General features: G+C 32.1%; 1 protein-coding gene and 1 long non-coding RNA gene across 2 annotated transcripts in view; one reads left to right on the top strand and one right to left on the bottom strand.

Annotated features, from left to right (window-relative positions):
* The first annotated feature begins 503 nt into the window (after positions 1-503).
* The window catches only part of LOC145277864 (uncharacterized), an 87,246-nt gene continuing 64,511 nt past the window's right edge, over positions 504-23,238 (top strand). The window contains exon 1 of the mRNA XM_080129820.1: positions 504-588. The gene's annotated coding sequence lies outside the window, so the exon portion shown is untranslated. The remainder of the gene's footprint in view (positions 589-23,238) is intronic.
* The window catches only part of LOC145277867 (uncharacterized), a 428,683-nt gene continuing 414,019 nt past the window's right edge, over positions 8,575-23,238 (bottom strand). Inside the window, exon 3 of the long non-coding RNA XR_013868229.1 lies at positions 8,575-11,838. This is a non-coding gene — a long non-coding RNA (uncharacterized LOC145277867). The remainder of the gene's footprint in view (positions 11,839-23,238) is intronic.

Here is a 23,238-nt window from a genome sequence, read left to right as displayed (position 1 = left end):
AATATCGTTACTGCCGGTCTCCTCAGCCATTTGCGTGTTTTGCTTCAACTCAACTAAACGTCCAAATATAGTGGTCGTGGTTGTGTGCAGAAACGTATATATGGCGGATTCCTGCAACGTTACTATGTACTAATTTAAAAGTAAAATAAAATAAAAACTACTTGTTTATTATTAAAATTAACCGCGATTTTAAGAGTGTATGATATAAATGTCCATATTAGAAATAAACTGAAAAATAATAATTGCTAGGAAAGAATCTCTTTTTAGCAATGAAAATATTATTTGAAATAAAAAAAATTTTGTTGTTGTAATTTAAAAAAATATTCTAGTAGTATTAAAATACTACTAGATTTTTTTTTTTAATTACAACAGCAAATAATTTTTTTATTTAATTATTATTTTGTTTTTGTAGAAGAACCGATTGTTTCTTCACTGTTTGCACTAATGCAATGCAGGAGTCACTAAATTAATGAGTTATGTTGGTATTCGTTTTATTGATATGCCTCCCCACTCCCCACAAGAGGAAAATGTCAAAATGTCGATTTTTATGTGAAGAGTAGTCCAGCTCAGCTTCCTTAAGAAATACAGGTAGGAAAATATTTAGTAGTCTTGTCGACACTCTCATCCCCCCCCACTTCGGAGAAGGTAATGGTGATTAAACAGATACTACATTTTGTTCTCAGTAAACAACTATAAATTTTTAATGTTGCGTAAAAAAAAGTTTTTTTTGCCGCGCGCACGCGTGTGTGTGACTAACTTTAGTTACTCAGAACTTTTAAAGTTAAAAATTTTTTTTTATACGCGTGCGCCCGTGCTTTGCTTTAGACTGTCCAGGAGTATACGTAAATGTGCTACAATGGCGTCTCTGTTTCTCTCTGTGCCAGGGATGCAATTGAAAACAAGTTTAAAACAATTTTTTCTCCCGATTAATTTAAAACAAACTTATAGAAATTAATAAATAAGAAGAAAATGTTAATGTGAGGTTCAGGGTTGGGGGAAAGAGACTACTGATCCTTTTAATTTCCAGACAACACCGGTGTCCCAGATAGTTAATTTAAAACACACACACACACACACACACGCACACACACACACACACACACACGTGTGTGTGTGTGTGCTTTATCAGCTGGTGAGACGTAAACCGCGTACAATAAAAGTAATGTTAATAGCACCAGAATTGTATCTTTTTGTATCAAAGTATGATTAAGACTTTATGTTGGGTTACGATTTTTTTCTATAATTTTATAATTTTCAAATCATAAATTAAGTAAAACGTTGCTTTTTCTGTTTGATATGCAGTTCTTGCAGTTGCAGTTCGGGTACAGATTAAGATTTCATAGTGGTATTTAAAAATAAATAAAATAAGAAAAGTAAACACAAAACGATTATAAACATTGGAAGCGGCGTTCTTAAAATTTTATTGTAGAAAAGTTGTTTGATCTTGGTATAGGTCTTGGTTTTCAATTACATTCTCTAGAGAAACAATAAGGCAGCCACCAAAAAGAGACAGAAATTTATATTACAGAGTATTACTGTGCGAAATAAATTAATTCACCTTTAAATTTCATGAAAGAAAGAAGTCGTTTCTTTGATAGGACAGAGGAGGCGCGTGTTTAAATTCATGTTTGCTTTTTTTGTAGGTTTAGATTAAACCATACTTGACCCTTTTCTTTCTTTCCAAATTTTAATTAAAACTCGAAATGACTTTCTATTCAATTTAAAGGCTAAGATTACAACCGAATTTCGAACAGAGATAAAGTAAAAACAAATCGCCCATTTGTTAACTGATTAAAATGGTTGACTTGTTTATTGTCATGTTCGTTATGAATGTGAATTTTAAATTGTCGATTATTAGAAAATAGTTTTTGGCGTTTTGGCGACAGTCAAGTATTATGGTTTATTTGTTCTAAAAAAGAAATATGAATTTTCGAACGCGCCCTTCTCTTATCAAAGACCGAACTATGTCTCTATTTCCACACGAGGGCAAAGTTAATCATAAAGTCAATTTTTAATGTGTGTGGTGGTGGTGGTGGGGGGGGAATCAAGTCGCCCCCCCTCCAAATGGTTGGCAAGCATTTTTTTTTATAAATGGCAATCTATGAAGATTCTCTTCCTATGATCAATGATAGAACAAATACTACACTATGATCTTGGCACGTTGTTTGCTTATTTATGGCTCTACACGAGAACATAAGTTTTTAGTGTGAGGGAAAACAGCTCCATGCAAAAAAGGGACACTGGGGATAGTGAATTATACTACTGTTTAATATTTGTGTGTATTGTAATTTGATGGTTGTACGCGTGCACATACAGCAGCAGCAGCCAACATCGTAAAGTGTCGATTTTAAAGTGTTCCCGGTCTCGTAAAAATAAAAAAACAAAAACTTTAGTTTTTAGTGAAATAAAAAAATATCCAAAGTCTGACTTCAAAACCTTTGCGGATGTGGTGCCTAATCGCATTTTATTAGATTAATAGTTCCTAGTTTGTTTATTTTTGACTCTCCTCACAAACAATGAACATCTGTGTGACATTTTTTTGTTGATGTTAGCTACGTGCCTAGATTCACTACTACTACTACTACTACTACTACTACAACAACAACAACAACAACAACAATTACAACATACAAGTTTAGGGCCAACTTTTCTCACGTTTCATAAATACACCGAACACACGAGTAGCCAGGGAACAAGTCTTGAAATTTAAACAATCAGCCAGTCTGAATAGGCACACGAGTATTCTCACAGTGACCCCACCCCTTTTTTTGCCACGGTATCCCCCTACACCCAAACACCATTTATTTATTTTTAAAAGGCAAACCATATTTTTTTATTCATGTGAAGGCAAATTACAATATCAGACATTGATTGAGCGCATTAAAAAAAAAAAAAAAAACTTTCTTGAACTCAGACTTTTACTTGTTTGATTAGTGTGTGTTACTGTTACGATTACAGTGCATCTTTTTTTTTCAAACAAAATGAAATCGCATTAATAATAATAATAATAATAATAATAATAATAATAGACTTCAGTTGAAACTCTTTTGGTTAACAAAGTACAGGATCTGTTACTACACTCTTTTCTCTCCCTTGACTAATGAAGAAGAAATCCTTCTACACTGAGGCAATCACATTTTTTTGTCCTAATCCAGTATGTGGTGGAGCGAGATTTCCCCTCACACTCAAAACAGACTTTATGTCAAACTTTGCCCTCATGCGAAAACCAATAATTTCTAAGCACATTGTGTAAATAAATAAAAACAAACAAAACAAAAAAACAATATTATAAATTAAACAGCAGCAGTTTATAATATATGCGGCGAAGTGCATTAAGATTTTTTCAAACATTGGGAAAGGCTACAGCCCTCCCCTCCCGGTCACCTCACCGTCTGTCTGTCTGTCTGTCTGTCTGTCTCTCCATCATCTCTGAAATTGGATAGAATCAATGCGTGCAGTAGTACCGTGTGCATCATCGTGTATATTTATTTATTTATTTATTAATTTTATATTTCGTAATACATACGTCTAATTGAGTGGTTTAGTGTGTAGTTGAAATGGATGTGAAACCTCTACAAACAAGGTTAAAAAAAAAAAAAAAAAAAAAAAATGAACGCCTGCCTCGCCTCAAAGCCTAGTTTAGAGAGAAAGGGTTGGAGAGGTGCAATTGCTTCCCCAATCCCACCCACTACTAATACAGGAGCCCGGATTTTATTTTATTTTATTTTTAAGTTGACTGTAGGAAGGCCAGACAGAGAAACACTAAGCAGACACCAAAATCGCATGCGAGAATTGATTGTTGGTCAACTATTCCTGTAAACCAGAAAATTTCTTCCCCTCTCTTTCTCTCATTCTCTGTTAAAGGAATAATAATTGTGTTAACAGTGCACTAATTTATCCGCTATTTGAGCAAGCACCAACGTGCTGTATCTGTTCTGCTTGACTATGACAAATTTTACTCTCCAGAGTTACCCTTTTTGGGAACCTATATTGTCACTTGTGTCTGTCAGGTATTTTTTCTCATAGTTGAGGAGAGTTTGGCAACAATTACCGCACTGCATATTTATGATCGTTTGCATGCAGTAGATGGACGGCAATCTCGGGCATTAAAGTTGGATAGAGGAGGAATGTAATCATATCCAAATTATCTCCCTTTCTCATAATATTTCTCAGTACTAGGACTTAAAATTTGAACCTTTGGGTATACAATCAATAGTTGGCTCCGGCTATTAACATACCTCTGCACGCCACTGTTTACATGTGGAATTGTCACAGTTTGCACACTTTATTTGTTCTCTCTCTCTCTCTCTCTCTCTCTCTCTCTCTCTCTCTCTCTCTCTCTCTCTCTCTCTCATATATATATATATATATATATATATATATATATATATATATATATATATATACTTGTCATCCACATACAGTACTGTTTCGATGTATCATAACTCATCAGTGCGACTAGACATATACACCTTTTCCCAGCCGTGGATCGAACCTAGAACCGTTGACAGTCGGCTGTTCTAACCATTGGACCACGAATCAGTGCCATAAATATTTCTCCTCGAGTGTGTATTAAATCCACACCTGCCCGTTGCTTACAGTGCTCAAGCCATAAGTTTGTTTACAAACAAATTAGTAGTGGGCTTCGCTTGTTAACATTCTGGAACCAAAAGATATATTTAATTCATACTCATAGTATTTTATTCATATGTTTATATAGTACATGTGTTTTGTTGAACATTGAATATTGATGGTCCAACAAGCAACTCATCAGAGATAGGTATGTATTCCTCAAAAAAAAAAAAAAAAAAAAAAAAAAAAAAAACAGTTGAAGGGAGTTTTTTTCTGGCAATAAAAAGAATGTGATGCATAAAAATGTTGATAAAAAATAGATATTTTCACTTATAATTATTTACTTTTAATATTAAAGTTTTTATTACTATTTATTTAATTATTTTTACTTTATTTTATTAAATTTATTTATCTACCTATTCAGCCACACACACACACACACACACACACACACACACACACACACACACACACATATATATATGTATATATAACCTTTATCTTATCTATTTCTTGTAATTCTAAAACCCAAACTTGACAATCAAATCCCAAATATTTCTGCCCCCCCCCTCCAATAACACCTTGAAAATGCCAACACGTCGTAAGGTATCTTAAAACTTCCTAACATAAAACCTTAAAAACCTAAAAGCCTATAAACTTTTAAAAACCAAAGTCACCAATAATAAGTAAATACAAATGTAGGTATGAACATTAAATAAAAATTATACCTTTGAATTTAGCTCATGATCCAAGAAGTTTACACAAATTGCATGTTAGAATTCCAATCTTCCATAAGTCCTAGTACGATTTACAGTAATTATGCTACATTTGTTTACTACATTTGTAGTTAAACAATTTCCACTTAATGGCCATTATTCTTATTTCTACAATTACGGTTATTTTCAGTTACATTATTGGTATCAACCAAGTGTACAGCATGCATGTTGTATCTTAGTATTAGATTGTTGAAAGTGGAGATAAATAGTTTAATAGTATTTTTATTAAAGAGCTTGCCCAATCTATTACTTATAGGAAATGTTATTATAATTTTGGGGGTGGGAAATATTTGAGAGAATATGCTTGTTATATGGCAAATTAAACCATATGGTGGATCGCTTCCTAATTGTATTAGATGGCTTAAAACCCTCATATCATTAAGTAATACATTTTCAGTTATAATGCTGCTACTATTATTTGACCTTCAATATAGTCTTCATATAGTCTGATTATATGGTATGCAGTCATATTGATAAAAACCAGTTGTTTTGTTAGCTTTACTTAATTTTTTATTAGATTTGTTAACACTAATCTTATCTTTATAACCTGATCTAATTAGAGACACATTGTAGTATGATTTATTTTAATAAACAGTTGTTCATTCTTTAATTTATTTATTCTTTTAGAGATATATGAAACAATAGATTTTTTTAACTGAAGGTGGATGGTTAGAATTATTATTTATGTACAATAAATTATGATTCGATTTATGATGGGGCTCATATGTATTAGTAACCAAATGTAAAGTAACACCCAGAAAATTGACTACACTATGATTGATATCTATAAATGTTTTAAGATTTATTTTCTTAAAGAATTTCATCAGCTTTTTTTCCTTTCATCCAAGCTTTCAAGGTTAGAATTAGCAAAATACAAGGCTATCCCTATATAGCTCTTCTACTCGTTTAAAATTGTTTTATGCAATCCCCCCAGTATATAAAAACTCAACAAAATCTGTAACCTGCTGAATCTAGTACTCATAGCAATATCAAAATTATTTTCCCTTTTCTCCCTAGTCCATAGCTTATCATTATATGCAATTATTGCTCGCTTCATTATATCAATTTCTAAGTTAGTTATATCAGTTTCAACACTAGCCATGTTAAAAGCCTTATTGAACAAAGAAGGATATATTGAAGGGTAATATAGATCTATATCAAACATAATAAATTTGCTGCTGTTAGTAATCACTAGATTCTTAAACCAATCGATGGCTTCATTTGATAAACTCCATAATTTATGGTAAGATGTAATTGTTAGTATTATTCTATCTAATATTCTTTTAATTATTATACCTATATCCAACACACATTAGATGTATTAATCTAATAGAAGAGTTATTATAAAAGTTAATTTTATGGTCCTTCAATATAAATCTTGGACTTTTGGGTAGAGTATAAATTTCTATATTATTAATTATATTATAGTGGAGCATATTTCTGAAGTGGCCAAGTTTATATTTTGGAAATATAGACCATTGGCGATTCTATAGTTTTTATGTATTTCTTTTAACAATAAGTTATTGTATATTTCATAAGACTTACTATAAGTGTCCAGAGTCTTATCGATCAGTATCATTATGTTAGTATTGTTTTTTTTTTGTTTTTTTAAAAAGTTTTTAATATTGTTCAAAGTAGTTTTCATGTATTTATTTTTCTTTTTTATCTTAATATTTCTAAGTTTATTATTATTTATTTATTTTTCTTTGTTTATTTCATTTCATTTATCTATCTATCCATATATATATATATATATATATATATATATATATATATATATATATATATATATACATATACAATACATGATGATGATTGCTACTTCTTGACAGAAGTTTACCATCACTTTGGTTAAGTGTTGTGCGTCTGTGTGCATGTAGGTGACTTTTTAATCCAGCTTGAGCCCTACATGAAAATACATTTTATGTGCCACAAAACTTTCCTTTTTGTAAAGGTGATCGCATGATAATATTGCGAATCCTGTTGTGTCAGGCCATTTTTAGATTTGCAGATGAGACCACAAATATGACAACTTAGCATCGGCAGAAAAAACCTTCTCATAAGAGTCTTGTTCCTGTCTTTGATTATGTGATTTCAGATGATTTACAAAACCAGCTTTTGACGAAAAGTATCTGCCATATATAGTGCACCTCATTTCCTGTTGTAATTTCTCTAACATTATATTTTTGTCCTGCTTTCTTAAAACATGTTTTAAGACAGCAAGATCTACTCGCTGCTCTTCAAAAATCTTACAACTTTCTCTGATTACTTTTCTTCATAGTGATCGATCTTTTGCTTGTGACAGCAAAAAGAAGGGTGACACAATATCTCTGCAACAAAATTTTTCAGCCAAGCTAACGTGCGAAAATAGTCTGAAAATAGGATTTATTTTTCATTAAAGTTTTTATATTTTTAATCTTTTCAAAAATATTAGCAACTCTTATATTTTTTTAAAATTAATAATTGAGGAATATTTTTGCTGATGTTTATTGAATTATTGAAAACTCTAAACCCTGTATTTTTTGTAGGTTTTAATAGTACATTTGAAATCATTTGATGACACTCATTTCATTTTTTTTAACTGAAAAATAATTGGAAAAAGGATTAAGTGGCTTATATATATATATATATATATATATATATATATATATATATATATATAATGTGCCGTGTTTAAGGATTGGAGGCCTGGGAAACTGCAAAAGAGGGGTGACACAATGTCAGTGGGGTGACATTTAAGCAGATCACCCTGGGTGACGTTTACTCTAGCTATGCCATTGCTTGGGCATCCCAGTTATCTACATCCATCTCAAGTATTTTGAAGTTATTTTTCAGAGAATCCGGAAACCTTTTCCTTGGTTTTTATTGTGGTCTTTTATCCCTATCTATCTCGCCATAAAACAGTTGTTTAGGAAGTATTTTGTCCTCCATCCTAACCAAGTGTCCAGTTCAGCGCATCTGATTTTAATAATTTTCATTTCAATACTAGTACGATTTGATCGTTCAAGAACTACAGTTCACTTGTTAGTATTAAATATTCTCTGAATACAACTTTGATGAAACCTTTCCAATAACTTGAAATGCCTTCTATATGTTGTCCAAGTCTCTAACCCATATAGCAGCGTATTGATAACACATGTTTCCTAAACACTTAGCTTTGTTTTTGATGTGATTCTCCGATCTAGATACATACGTTTCTCCAGTTTGTCAAAAAAAACACACACACACACACACACACACACACACACACACACACACACACACACACACACACACACACACACACACAGATAGTTTAAAACGTTTATATTCTTATCTATTTCTTTTAATTCCAAAATCCATAACTGATGATCAGATCCAAAATTATTTCTAAAATTTCTCCTTCCCCTAGAGAAAAACACGTTTAAAACTCCAAGATATGCTAAGGTACCTTATATATATATATATATACTAGCAAAAGTACCCGTCGTTGACTGGATTCAAAAACAGCCTACAGAAAATGGACTCTGATTTATGAAAGTATGATTGGTTATGAAAAGGAAGGGTTGTAAAGAGATAGCTTCGAATTTGGGGGTATCAAAACCAAAGCAAAATATGATGAAAGTAAAAATAAAATAGGTAAACCCCATAATTTATTATACCATACCTGTTCACACTGAAACACTTATCACAATATTCTATGGATCTATATTAAAAAACCTTGTTAAACTTTGTGACATATTTCCATACTATGGAGGTTAGGCACAAACAAACACCCCATAATTTTATGATAACATATTTCTTCAAACTGAAACATAATTATCAAAGTATACTTATGCAGATAGATATGAAAAGTCTTTATTAAAGTTTGTGCCTATTTCCATTCTATGGAGGCCAGGCGCGAATGCAGACCCCACAATTTTATTATACCATCCCTATTTAAGTTAAAACATACTTATCAAAGTATTCTTATGTACATCTATATCAAAAGCACTTGTAAACGTTTTTTTTTGATTTTTAAATTTTTTATTTCCATACTTTGTAGACCAGGCGTGCACACAGACCCAACAATTTTAATGAATCATCATTATGCCAGATCAAACATACCCATTCCTGTGTCTCGATACATCTTCTATCATTATATGTGATCAGTTTTCTATAATAGTCAACCATATAGGAGCCTATTCATGACCAGACACACACACAGATGTTCAGCTTTATATGATAGATATTTCTACTATTTTATAAAAGTCACTTTGTGTGTGTGAGTTCCTTGCTCATAGACTCCAAAACGGCTGAGCCTATCTTTTGCAAATTTCACACAAAGATAATTTATATGTCTGGCAGTGTTCTTAGATATGTTTTGTACAGAAATTCATCTGATAAGTATCAAAAATCGAAAAAAAGTCCAATCCTAAAAATAGTCTTTTTTTTTCTCAGATAAAAAAGAATTTTTACAGTGGAATATTTTACCTTACACTCACCAAGGGAGATAATTCTCAGCAAATCAAGGGAGATTCAATTCTCAGCAAATCATTTCTTCTTAAAAATTACAGAACTATTGTCATCTGGAGATATAGCTCAGTGATAAAGTATTTAAGTACAAATCGAATGGTACCCTGTGGAAGCCCGTAAGTGTATCTCATCATTTTATTAAAATTTTTTCTTATTAATGAGTTCAATTTATAAAAGAAGCTACTGTTTAAAATCGGCACAAATCATTTCTTCAATTGCATAGTTTAAAATTAAACATTAATCATGAATGACTTTTCCAGGGCATTCATTGTCAACCTTAAATACCAGCTGACGTGATATTGTAAATAAACACAGACAGAATTAGATGAGCGACATTATCATTATTATTTTGCAATTTTTGAATTTTTTTGCAATTTAGTACACCAGGAAAATTATTCCTTGTAATATATAATATTCAATAGAGGATTGATTCAGATTTTTTCTTAGTTGTTCTATGAGTACCGGTATTTGGTTTCGATTATTTAGTAATCTATTGCCAATCCATTCATTAGTTGTATCCAGTGTTTGTGGGGATTTTCTCTGATATACGCAATCTGCATAAATTAAAATGTCATGTTTAAGCATATTGTATGACCGGGTAACGCTGGGCGTCCAGCTAATATATATATATATATATATATATATATATATATATATATATATATATATATACACTAGCATGGGTACCTAGCATTGCCCGGGTCAACATAAAGTTCCGTTTTGAACACACCTACTATACTAAGGATATTAATCATTTTCATTGTAGACACAACAATTTCAAAAATAAAAGAAAAGATAAAAACATGTAAATGTAATTGCTCCCAAAAAGAAGTATACGATACCCTCTCCACCAAGTGAGATTATAACAATAGTAAAAATCATTTTTTTATGGGTGTCCGAAATGGCTACCCTTAAAAATATGCGAAGAGAATGCGGTATTATATCTGAGAACACTTACACATTTCCTTTACCCTATATCCTCCCTCTTTGGCGTCGATGGCCGTTCAACAGTCGACCGAAGTAAAAGATTCTCAAGGAAATATCCTTATCTCGAGAAAGTTCTTCCGCCGGCAATGAACAGCCATAAAAAAAAAATAAAATAAAATAAAGATATTAAGTTTTCTTGAAAAAAAAAAAAATTAATTTTTTCCTGTACTTTCATCTAACAATTTACGCTTTTTGCGAACATATTTTTACATATTTTCTTTAAAATATATATATATATATATATATATATAAAATTTCTGTGGATCCCCCCCCCCAAATACTTGGGTAAATACACAGATACGCTGCAACAGAACACTGACCACTCTAATTTGTTTTTTAGGGGTAATCGAGGTCGCTGACAACGAATCTGATAACCAAACCTGGGGCAAATTTACCGTTTGCATGGTATTAACCCCTGAACCCATGAACATTTTGCAGCTTCCGTTTACACTATGCGCGAGCAGGCAGTAACAAACGACGGTTGTTGAATATGCTTTCACATAGTAAACTGACTTTTCACATGGGATACAAATCTTTTGTGGAACATTTAAACTTATACGAAAAAGAAAAGCACTCCAAGTGGAGGAGGGGTAATGTCGGGAAGACTTTTTTTTTCAGAACAAAATTTGAAAAGTTTTTTTCATTTTTTCATTGGCGGACAATTTAAAATTCGAAGGAAAATTTGTCTCCAACACCACCCCGCCTTCCTCGCCTCCTCCCCCAATGTAAAAAGAAAGCATTAAAATGTATTCTAATCGGTTAATGTTCCAAATGGTCTATTGTGTTTGGTTTATCAGTGTAGATATAGGACTTTACAATAATCTAATAGGCTAAAATCACATGAACGAGGTGGCTAGTTGACAAGTCCATTTTATGAAATTATTTGTTCATCAAATTTTTCTCTCAGTAAATTGATCGTATCACATACTGTGGAGCATGTGGCTATGTCCTGCTGAAACCACATGATGAATTGTCAAACCAAACTGAACTCAACCGATAGTTACCAAATCTGCAAATAAAGAAAATAGTTATCAATTTAAAGTTCACCAATTCTAAAAAAAACAAAACACTTTATATATGAAGAATTACTTTATTTAGAAGTGTACTCTTCAAATGCCATATGTAAAGATACATGTAACATTGTTGTAAAAATTTTACATGTAAGAAACATAGATATGTCAAAAAATTGTGTCAGTAACGACAGATGGTGCTACCAACACATATTGGATTTGTAAAGATTTTTCCAGAAGTAGTTGGTCATTCTACTGACCTTTTCACAGCGTTAAAAAAAAAAAAAAAAAAGAAAAAAAGTACCGTGGGCTAAAAATTCGGTTAAAGAACTCAGTGACATTATATGAATCATCACTAATCTGATACCAGGTTGGTTTTGGAAAATAAATAAATGAATAAAATAAAAATTAAAAAAAAACTGGGTTCGTTTTAGTATTAAACGAAGTTGAATCAGCTTGTTAATGTATGTTGGTTTAGTAGGAAAAGGTACTGAACGATTTGACAAGTGCTCAAATGAGATAAAGTTTTTTCTAAAGATTTTTTTCTTAAATTAAATAACGCTGTCTCGTTCGTTTGTGTTCTTTGCTGATATATCAATATGTTTAAATCATGGCGATACTTATACCAGGCCTGGCAAACATGTTATTGGAGGTGGAGGCGGACATGTGAAAACCAAAATTGCAACTAATAATAAGTTTAAATGTTTAATAAGGAATTGTTTGATAATGTTCAGCAAATAGTTAATTAGTAGCTACACATATTTGGAAGCAACTTACAATATTGAGTTATTTTCTTAAAAGTTTTATGATAAAATCAAATGTAAAAAGAACAAATATGTAAAAGATCTAAATGCACAAAACATATTTATTTAGTATCTTCTCTTTATTTAATCATCAATGCAATTTAATTGCTGCTACAGTTGGATCAAAAGAAAACGTTTAAACAATGAGAAACTTTTTGTAGATCAACAGGTTTTGGTCTAGCTACCATATCAGTTAATTTTGATAATTTAACAAGCAGTTCTTTTTTCATGTTTATTAAAAAATTTTCTAACTGCCCATTTTGCTAAGATTAGGGGTTTTATGTTTCATTTATTGAACAAATAAACTGATGATGATGATGATGATGAGGAGGATGAGGATGAGGATGAAGAAAAAGAAGTAGAAGAAGAAACTATTTTATTAGTAAAAATTTGGATTTATACCAAGTTGGCGAATATTGGGTATAATTTTCTTAATCAGCAATTTCGCCAAATAAATGTATGAGGTGCCTTCAATAATATTCCAGACTTTTTTGTATGGGCACTTTTATTGAAAGTACACATATTAAACTTTTATTGAAAGTACACATATTAAACTTTTATTGAAAGTACACATATTAAACTTTTATTGAAAGTACACATATTAAACTTTTATTGAAAGTACACATATTAAACTTTTATTGAAAGTACACATATTAAACTTTTATTGAAAGTACACATATTAAACTTTTATTGAAAGTACACATATTAAACTTTTATTGAAAGTACACATATTAAACTTTTATTGAAAGTACACATATTAAACTTTAGTCCTCTTCCTCCAGCTGCAATCCTGTTCCAACAAATTCTGGAAGGCTCCATGGAAGTCCTTTTGTGTGAGTGTGTCAGTGACTCTCATCACAGCCTAATTCAAGTTGTGGACTGGTGCATTGTCCTGGTGGAAATGCCACTGACCCGATTTGAAGAGTGCTGGCCTCTACCGATGGAATCTCTTCCTAAACTCCCTTAAAACCCCAACATAGTATTCCTTTTTGACTAGCTGTCCAGTGGAAACCCAGTGCTTGGCATATAGATCATGCCCATGCTGTCAAAAAAAAGGGATCATCCTAAGTTTCTGAGTGGATTTGCTCTGTCTGGCGTTCTTGGGTCTGGGAGAACTGGCATGATTTTCTACTGGGAACTCTGTCTCTTGGTTTCTGGGTTATAGCAGTAGATCCAACTTTCATCGCAGGTCACCAGATCATCAAGAACCATGGGATCTGAATTGATCAGCTCGACCATCTCCCTACTATCATGACAACTTTCTTTCTGATCTTTTCTGAGCACCCTTGGGACAAACGTTGCACACATCTTCCGCATCTTCAGTTCCTCACAAATAAACAGTTCCAACACTGACATCAAACTGTGCACTTATTGTCTCTATAGACACACTATGGTCCTTATCGATATTTGGTCAATCAACTCATTGTGTTCTGACCTCTACTTCTCCCACACCTCTCATCATCCCTCACAGACTCCCTTGAAACTCTTATACCACTTAAAAACTAATGCTCAATTCATGCAAGATAGTTCAAAAGCAGTCTGAAACGTTCCATACGTTTCTGTGGCATTTTTCCAAGTTTAAAACAGAATTTTATTGTATATTGTTCTTCTAAAGTGTCTTCATGTCCAGATTGCATTTCTGAAATTCACCAGCTGTGACAATCATCCAATTCCTGATGTAGCTGTTCATTTGAACCTGAAATCATAAAAATTGGTCAGTCATCTCATAAGATGTAAAGCAATAACATACTAAATTTCCAAGAGTCTACAACAATTTTAAATGCCCGTATAAAAAAAGTCTAGAAACTTATTGAAGGCACCTCATATTTTTTATTTTCTTCCCACACTGTAATAAGAAACAATCTATGGAAAAACATTTTAGAATTTTTAACTTAATTTACAAGAAACCCTGAAACTATTACTTTATTTGCTCAAAAGAATGAAAGATGGAATTTCTTCAAACAGTGTTTAAACTTCTGCATCTTTACTTTTAAATTCATTAAAATCGGTGCAAAAGAATTTTTCAACTTTATTTCTGAGTCAGTTTTTTTTAGTCTAAGAACTGTTTTTCAAAATATTTTTCATACAAGAAAAGTACAAGAGAAGCAATGGCCACTGGCAATTAAATCATTGAATTAAAGTTCAATATTCAACACTTGAAAAAATAAATTAAAATTTTATTTTATAAGAAATATAATTTAAGAGCAATTGTATCCAAAGTTTGGCAAATACTCATACCAAGCTAAATGTGCAAAAAAATTCCATATTGCCTATAGCATGATTGAGTCCTCTTTTAAATCGTTGTCGTAGATTTTAAAGAACTGTAATAAATTATTAAATTCACTGGATTTAAATTTTGACACTAACTTTGTGAAAACAAGTAATAAAGTTAATAAATTACATTTTTCATCATTATTCCAGCATTTAAAAAAATTACATTCCGTTTTTTGTTTTTGGGTTTTATGAAAGACAGTTAACAAAAACATTTTTTTACAACACTGACATAAAATTCTATTTGACTTGTTAATATGTTTTTTTTTCTTGGATCCAAAATACTTTGAATATTTTAAAATTTTATTAAACACACACAAACGTTTTGACACACAAAATAACTGTAGACATTTTCATGGACAAAAAAAACAAAACAAGTTTTAACAAAGCTATATAAATTTAAAAGTAAAAATGAAGAAATTAAAACATACATTGATATCTTTTAAGAACAAAAATGCCGCCAATTTTCTTTTAGAAGACATGTCAGAATTGACATGAAGATTCGATTTTATGTCATAAAATGATGTTCAAACAAAACGTATGGTTTAATCAAAAAATTAATTTCATCCAACATTTAGGCGAAATCCAAGAGCTTTTATTCTAAAATTTAACTGATATCACAATGCACACTTTTTGAAAACATGTTCTTAAGAAAGCACATTATTTTTATAATAAAGATGTTCATCATTATTAGCATTTTTGGTACAAAATTTCTTAGATATTAGAATATCTTGAGTTGAAAAATGTTTTTCATATACTTTTTGCACTAAAAGTAAACTATTGCAAATTTGTATTAATTGACATTTATATTTGCTTTGATATTGTTAATAGCAGAATTTTCATGGTAAAATTAAAAAAAAAATCAATTGTTATCTGATATTTAGCGGTAACAACGTTGACTGTGACTGACAGCACACACACACACACACACACACACACACAAACACACACACACACACACACACACACACACATATATATATAACTCATACTGGAGAGAAACCATATTCTTGTGAAGTATGTAGTTTTTCTTTTATACAGAAACAACATATGTTACAACATATACAAAGACAACACTATCCTTAAGTGTCTAAAGTTTCTCTGCAAAGGTGTTTGTCAGGACACTACAAGTAAACTCTGGCTAAATATCCAAAATAACATAGTATTCCAAGCCCAAATAAGATCTCCTCACTATGGCTAACTCACACTGGCTTTTACAAGGAATGGTGCACCTTCTCCAAGTGATGTTATCTCAAGTAATAGCGTGAAGCTAGATACTCCACTAAACTAAATAAATTTTTGTTCTGAAATCCAGTAAGACTAAAAATCCACAAGAAAGATGTACTATAACATATGTACATAGTCAATTGAGGAGGGGAAAATTATGTTCTAAACTTCTTTGCTAACTCAATGTTTGAGAGGTAAAGAAGAACTTTAATGGAATATTCAAGTATCTATGTATCTCATATAAAAATCAAATGTTAGCCTCTAGGAAGAGACCCTTTGATTTCTGAAACTTCAACTGAAATAAAATGAAACTAGAGAGAGAGAGAGAGAGAGAGAGAGAGAGAGAGAGAGAGAGAGAGAGAGACTTCTTTACTCAGTGTTTGAGAGATAAAAAACGTTTAATGGAACATTTGAATATTTATGTATCTCATATAGAGACATCAAGTGTTAGCCAAGTAGAAGGCCCCCTGATTTCTGAAAACTTTGACTGAAGGAAAATGAAACAGAGAGAAACCATATTCTTTTAAAGTTGCCCATTTTTGCAAAGAAAGAATAATATGTTGCAACATATGCGAACACATACTGGCAGCAATGAAAGGGTTAATGCTTCTCTCCAGAGATTTGTCCCATACAACAGATCCCTCATGGAACTGAATTGGATCTCTTATGCTGCAGAACTCTACATTGTTAGAAAAACTGTCCCTAAATTCCAAAAGATAAACCAATGGGTGTCTGCAGCAAAAACAAGCAAAGCACCACAGTAGAATGGAAGCTCCAAAATCAGCTGAACCTTTGCAGGAAGGAATTGTCTTAGATAAAACAATTCCTTATCACCTCTGCAATGAAAGGATGGCTGAAAAAATATCATCTGCAAACTTAGTGTTTAATATGGGACAAAAGTGGGGGAGCTGAAAAACATAGTAAGGGAACTTGAGGGCAGGGTCCCAGCACTTGCCAAAAGAATACAAAAAGAAGGAGAAAAAGATTTGGGTGAAAATCAAAAATAAACGGTTGAAAGAAAGTACATGACTATTCTACCAAAGCTTAATAAGGGACAAAATAATGGTAGAAAAGCTGGCAGAAAAGCAAAGAGGGTTATTGGAGGCCTCTGTTTGAAAATAAGGTTACCTGCAATAAAAAGACAAAATGGATCCAAGATGTTGCTAAAAGCAATGAAAACAAACCTAAAATGTTGAAACCAGATATAACAGCTGGCATGATAATGGATTCCAGAATAAGACAAAAACTGGCATAGACAACCTAACCAATTTCTGGCTTAAGCCACTAACAGTACTTTATAGTCATTATGATAGTTGCTTCACCAGACTATTGACAGTTGAAGAGGTCACACCACTATGGCTGTTAAAAGGTGATACAACCCTCATACTAAAAACGAGTAAAATACAATGCCCTAGTAAGTACAGACCCATTTGCTGTCTCATTTACAAGCTCTTCATTGTCTTGAACACTTCTCTTCTGAAGCATACTTAGAAAAAGAACAGCAGAGTGCAGAAGAAGGTGTTTAGGCACCAAGGACCAGTTGTTAATCAATGAGGCCATCCTTGAGGACTGTAAGAAGAGACAAAGGACCTTAAGTATGGCGTGGATTAATTACCAGATTGACAACCAACAACATGCCAAATATTTTCTGGGTGGAGTCACTCAGGACTATAAAGATAAGGAATGCTTTGTAAACTGGCTAAAAATAGGATTGCTCTACTGTGATCAGTGCCAACAATCTAAACCAGAGTCACCAACAAGACCCAAACAAATGTTAACCATGTACACTTCGTGGATGATCTCAAGTGCATGCCATCTCAGATGCTGACTAAAATGGACTCTTGGAGGTTGTACATAAATTTTCCAAAGATATTGAAATGAAGTTTGGTTTGGATAAACGTGCCAAGTGTTTTATCAGAGTTGGGAAGAAGGTCCAAACAGGAAACATAGTTTGATGAAGATACTGACATCTTGGACCTAAAAGAAATACATGTACTGTTGCATAGAAGACAATGATTCAATTCAGCATGCCAAAATGAGCTAAGAAATTAGTGGTGAATATATATACTGCGTAAGGAAAATCTGTAAAACAGAACTTACAAACAAACACAAGATAACTGCTATTAACCCATTAGCCATGCCTTTGATAACGTACAGCTTTTGCATTGTTGACTGGCCACAAAGAGACATAAACTGACTGGACACTAAAATGCAGAAAATGTTGACACAGTACAGAATAACATACAAAAACCAATGACTGCCTAGGCTGTATCTGCACAGAGGAGCAAGAGATATGGATCTCTTAGACACAATGGAGTGTGTAAATATGTCCACTGATGATCTGTTAAAAGTTGAATATCGAATACAACAGTGAGTCCTAGGAAAATATACTAGAAACAACCGTCAGAAATAAGTCATACACTATCCACTATAGTTAAGCAATTTCTACAGCTACGTACTTAGAAAACAGAGCTATAAAACCTGACACAATGATATGTGACAAGAAGGAGAAAGAAGCAACCTTAGTAGAAGTTAGTGTCCCCAATGATGCTGGGATAAACAGAGCTGAAAGGGAAAAGATAACGAAATACCAAGGTCTTATATAAGTCATAAAAAGAAACTGGAATCTTAGGAAGATCTCCATCATTCTAGTAATTATAGAAGCAGCTAGACTCATGAAAAAGAATTTAAAAATCTACATGGCAAATATATCCGGTGAACCAAGTGCAAGAGTGATTCAAACAATTGCATTTTAAGGGACGATTTGAATCTTAAAAAGATCTCTCAGTTGGAATATATGAGGTAGCAAATGAATTTCTAGCATCCACTAGGATGCACCATCCGCAGGTTAAATAAAATGAGAAAAACCATATTCTTGTGAAGTATGTCACTCTTCTTTTACATTGAAATGCAACATTATAGAACATATTCGAATGCATACTGGAGAGAACTTGAATGCCTACTAGACACTAACCTCGAAAGGTCCCTCTGTACAGGGGTTTGTCAGGGCAACTTGGCATAAGGATACTTTTCCCTACATTTAAAACCTGACTAAATTTTCGAAGTCACATAGTATTCCAAGCCTAAATAAGATCTCGACATGGTTAACATACATGAGCTGCCAAAATAATGAGCTGCCAAAATAATGAGCTGCCAAAATAATAATCTTTAAATGGTACGTCAACATTATGTAATAAGAGCCAGTAGAACAACATCCATCATGAAACTGGCCAAACATTTTTGACAAGAGTGTCTTACAAATGATACAGAATCAGAAAAAAAGACTACAATGGAAATAGCCCAAAAGAGTCAACAAAACTACATCAAGATCTTCCACTGCAAAAAAACTGGAAGAATGAAACAGCCAACAGCGTTTCAAATATTGTTTGGGCGAATTAATCCAGGACTATATAGATAAGGAATGCTCTATAGGCTGGCTTAAAATAGGGTCACTCTACTATGATGATATGAGATGATATGATGATGATATGAGCTGTCAAAGATCATGGCTTAATGACCAACACTTAAAAAAAATGAGTGGTCTCAGCAATGACAACAAGTGCAGGTTTTGCCACATAGAAATAGAGAGTGTGAGTTACCTGGCATCCCTCTGAAAGGTTCTGCTGGGGAATGACCACTATACAATGCGATACAATGGAGAGTGTGTAAATATATCCACTAGATGATCTGTAAAAAGTTGAATATGGAATGTAGCAGCAAGTCTTGGAAACAAATACCAGAAACAACAGTTGAAAATAAGTCATACACCATAAACTATGACCGTGCAATTTCTACAGCTACGTATCTAGCAGACAGGCCTATTAAACCTAATGCAATGATATGGGACAAGAAGGAGAACGAAACTACCTTAGTAGAAGTTAGTATTCCTATTGATGTGGGATTAAGCAGTGCTAAGAGGGAAAAGATACTGAAGTACCAAATAAACTGGAATCTTATAGAGGTCTTTATCAATTCAGTAATTATAGAACCAACTGAACTCATAAAAAGAATTTTAAAAAACTACCTGGCAAATATATCCGGTGAACCAAGTGCAAAAGAGATTCAAACAATTACATTTAAAGGATGATTTGAATCTTAAAAAGATATCTCAGTTGGAATATATACATATATATATATACATATGTGTGTGTGTGTGTGTGTGTGTGTGTGTGTGTGTGTGTGTGTGTGTGTGTGTGTGTAAAAGAGATTTAGAAGGCTGTCACAGTGCGAGGAATGAATTATAATCGCTGTTGGTAAGAGGAGACGAGAACAAGTGGCGATTTACAAATCAATAAGTACATACATATATATATATTTAAAAAAATTTTTTTTTTTTACATATATATTTATTCAGTTGTATGGTAAAATGTCTTACTTGTAACTTGTAAGCCTATGCGACGTATTCCATTATTAATTTCGGAAAAATTTTCCCTTTTCAAATGGTGTGCGTAACAGGTCGATTCAAAGCATGCGTCACTTTAGACACCTTTTTAATCAAGATTTGAATAATTTCTTGAATTTACATAAATATTACTTTTTGGTGACTTTTTGATCAGCGTCCGCGTTATGTATTTTTATCATACATATAAGAATCATCATAAGCCAATCGTAACATCATAAAAATATCACATTTAGTGCAAGTATGGAAAAATTTGTTCGAAGATGCACTGTGTGCAAAGCATGCTTGATAGCGAACTTGTGTGTAAGCATGTTGGAAAATCTTGTTGTACATATTGAGTTGAATGTTGCATTAGGTAAAATGAAGGCATGTGAGTTGGCTTAAGGACAAATGACTAGTAATAGTTTAAGAGCATCCATACTTTAATTCGGGCATCGTGAAAAGAGAAAGAAGCTTTTTGGCCAATGCTTCTTTTAATTTAAAAAAAAAATAGAATAGTTAATCTCTTGTGTACGCAAAATGTCAGATCATTAAAGCTCTGAACATGTTCTTGTATATGTATTTTTGTATGTGTGAGTATATGGAATGGTAGGTAGTAATTTAATTCGCATAAGCTAAAAAAAGCCAAGTGTCAAGGGCGACTCAAAAGCTCCCTTTTTACTAGCTACTACACCAAAGTGCCACTTCATTCCCATTATTACTGCACTTATCCTTGATACTTTCCATATAATTCTGAGTGTTTAGCAAAAAGGCATCAAGTACAATTTTTTAAGTCTTTAGTATGCATCGACCTACATTGAACCCCGCTCTCCTGGTCCAATAGTTAACACTTTTATAATTATGCCTAATTGGGCCGGCATACACAAAACATTGTGAAAAGACAAAGTTTATTAAACTGGAGACATATTTAAATAGAGTAAAACAATCCCAAATACACAGAACATAGAATAGAGAGACGTTCGTTTCGCCGGTTGTACAGTTTTTAAAATGAAAACGCGTTCATAACGGCACAAATCCTCAACGTTCATGACGACGACGATGATGGTTGTTATGAATAGGTGAATTCAACATGAATAAAAGAGTAAAACAATCCCAAATACACAGAATATAGAATAGAAAGACGTTCGCTTCGCCGGTTGTACAGTTTTTAAAATGAAAACGCGTTCATAACGGCACAAATCCACAATATATATATATATATATATATATATATATATATATATATATATATATATATATATATATATATAATTATAAATTTAGACTTACATACAGAAGTGTTTCATGATTACGCAATCATTCGTGTAGGGTAACAATTCCTGCCGGTAAGTTTTACTCATTTATAGCTGTTTTAAATCTTCACCATGCACTCATTTTGCGACTAAATTTCAAACAATTTTCACAGTTCACATTTCTCAGCTATATTTTGAAATAAAATTTTTAAATTTTCCTTCATTAAAACAAAAGTTATAATAAAATTACTGGTGTTCAAAAGTTCTTAGAATATGTAAGAAACGTGTGAGACGGTTTCTTCAGATTGGCTGTTGGTTACCATAGCAACTTTTACAACATTGACGTTTTATCTCCAGTTTTCAATGATTTTTTTTGTAAAAAAACGATATTTTTATGTATTAATATAAATGATTTACAATTTCGATAATGTATATATTATTTTATTGTAAGATATATTATTTTTGTGTATGCAAATAATTTATGAATAAATATAAAGAAAAGCCAGGACTTAAGGATTTTTATTGTGTTAATTGGCAACAATAATATAGACAGTTTTTTTTTCTTCTCTGATTATGACGCTAAAGACAAAGAGGGTTTTTTAGTGTCGTTTATTTTGGTGTTTGTATCTAGCAGGAGAAAAGGAAACCTTTTTATTAAAGTTTTACCACATCGCAACGTTCATAAATCATAGCGGGAATGTCGCTCGCTTGCCATCTTTCGCTTGCAACGTCGCCCGTTATTTCTGTTTCTCTTTTTTCTCCTTTCTTTTTGTTTATTTATTTAATTACGTCTTTTATTTTACTGATTCGCTGCAATATGAATTGTTTGTAATAATGTCAACTGTTTCGAAAAAAAAAAACATTAAATGAAAGAAAGACGATGTAAGGAGAAAGGAGGGGGGAATCCAGAGAGAGAGAGAGAGAGAGAGAGAGAGAGAGAGAGAGAGAGAGGTAAAAAGTTAAACAGAGAATGAAAGGGTAAAAGGGAGATAACATTGGAAGGGGGAACTTTATTGAAAACAGACGACTGCATAAATAATTTTGGAGCATCATTTTCATTAAATTATTAGGAATCTTCAAGTAAAGAATTATTCTGAAACAGATTCGACCAATATATATATATATATATATATATATATATATATATATATATATATATATATATATATATATATATATATATATATATGTACTTGATCACAATAAAGTCATTCATTATTTCTGTGCATGTTTATAGGAGCAAAAAATTAGACTAAAATGGAATTCTTTATTAAAAAAAAATCAATTAAACAGATGAGTATCTTATCGATCTTTTTATTTATATTCATAATGATATTTTAATCTAAAAATAAATTCCAAGGAATTTATTATTAATTTCAATTTTTGAACCTTTTCTCAAGATTTGTTCAAATATAATTTTCTTTCTGCTATCTGTTTATTTCTGAATTGATTATTTAACATTTAAAC

Source organism: Euprymna scolopes, chromosome 6 (assembly GCF_053919585.1).
Source record: "Euprymna scolopes isolate OS-2025 chromosome 6, ASM5391958v1, whole genome shotgun sequence".
Taxonomy (NCBI): domain Eukaryota; kingdom Metazoa; phylum Mollusca; class Cephalopoda; order Sepiida; family Sepiolidae; genus Euprymna; species Euprymna scolopes.
Note: the sequence above shows the minus strand (reverse complement) of the source record. Positions and strands in the feature narration are given on the sequence as shown.